At 56.5% G+C, this 1,408-nt stretch overlaps 1 protein-coding gene across 3 annotated transcripts in view; it reads left to right on the top strand.

The window, feature by feature from the left end:
- Window positions 1-1,408, top strand: part of LOC113205670 (uncharacterized MFS-type transporter C09D4.1-like) — a 34,521-nt gene that overhangs the window by 23,168 nt on the left and 9,945 nt on the right. The window lies entirely within an intron of this gene.

Here is a 1,408-nt window from a genome sequence, read left to right as displayed (position 1 = left end):
CCCCGCCTTTCCTGGCCGGGCTGAGGAGGCCCCGTGTCAATCCCGTCAATCCGTTACCGGAGACGGCGTGTCGAGTTTCTGAGGTGGAGAGGATGACGGGGTGGGTGAGGGTGGGGGTGGGGTTGTGCAGTGAGAGCCTGCAGGAGGTCGCCCGAGGGAGGAGGGGTCGCCCGAGGGAGGAGGGTGCAGGAGGGTGCGCGCGATATGTGGCTGGTTAGTTAGGCCCTGTCCAGTGGCGGCAGTGGCGAGTGCGGAGCAAGTCGACGCGCAGAAGTGCGAGAGCGGGCAGCGGGCGTCCGCAGCAGGGGGATGGCCAAGAAGGACCTCATCGGCGAGTGCTGCCCCGGCGGCCTCGCGCGCTCAGGTGAGGGAGGACGGGTTCGGACCGGAGGGGAGGAGGGAGCAGGTCCAAGTCGGTCCCAGTGACCGTGCTCAACCTTCACAACGGAGGGTGGGGGCGGCGGGGCGGAGAGAGGACGATGTACTCTGTGCGAGTGGGTACTGTACAGGGTTTAAGTCTCGGTGGGGCATCAAACGTCTCGTAAAATAATTACTATCTCAGGATTTAAACTGACTAGAGGGACATTCTTAGCTTTACGCTTGAGGAGAATTTATTCCCATGCTAGCATAGCACTGTAATGGAACTTGTAGGGTTGTTTGCAGCTGGTCGCCGGAAAAGATTGTCTTTGTCTTGGGCTATACGGACATGAGCCCGCCTGGAGTTGAGCCTGAACCACTGTGGGCCTGACCAATACCCGATATGAGCCTAGTTCCGAGTCTGACTCGTTAGATTTGGTCCTGGCTACATCTAGCTTGGCTTCTATCGGACACTGCTTGGGCCTACAGTGGTTCGGGCTCAACTCCAGGCGGGCTCATGTCCCTACAGCCTTGTCTTGGTGTTGTACGATAAATGATCAGCTGAATGAACTTTTGAACTCCACCGTGGGCCAATTTGCACCGGTGGTAAATATTCAGTCTCATTGGGAAGTAAGGTGCGTGATGATGTAAAGGAGGCAGTGGTTGTTGTAGAGCCAAGGTTTTAACCCACCAACTAATAGATTTGCTGAACACCATGAACAAGTTTGCACTATTGATAACAGATTTATGGGCCTATCCCCGACTCTAAGGTTTCCGCAAAAGTAGCTGTAGGCCACTGAATTAATTTTTGCATGGCATCATAGACCTTGCGCCACGGCCGCCGCCGCCGCCGCCGCTCCCCGGCTTTGATAAGGATAGTAGTAAATCAAAAACCTGCACCGAAATGGAATTCGCCGTGGCGCCACTCGTCTGTTCTCTTGTCTCCCTTACCGAGCCGGGTTGGCACACAATGCTACCGTGATAAAGCCCCTTCGGTGTGTGTATTTGTCAATCGTCGCGGTGGCGTAAGGGGGGAGGGGAGGGCGGTGGG

This window comes from Frankliniella occidentalis, unplaced genomic scaffold, assembly GCF_000697945.3.
Source record: "Frankliniella occidentalis isolate FOCC.00 unplaced genomic scaffold, Focc_3.1 Scaffold142, whole genome shotgun sequence".
NCBI classification, from domain to species: Eukaryota; Metazoa; Arthropoda; class Insecta; order Thysanoptera; family Thripidae; genus Frankliniella; species Frankliniella occidentalis.
Note: the sequence above shows the minus strand (reverse complement) of the source record. Positions and strands in the feature narration are given on the sequence as shown.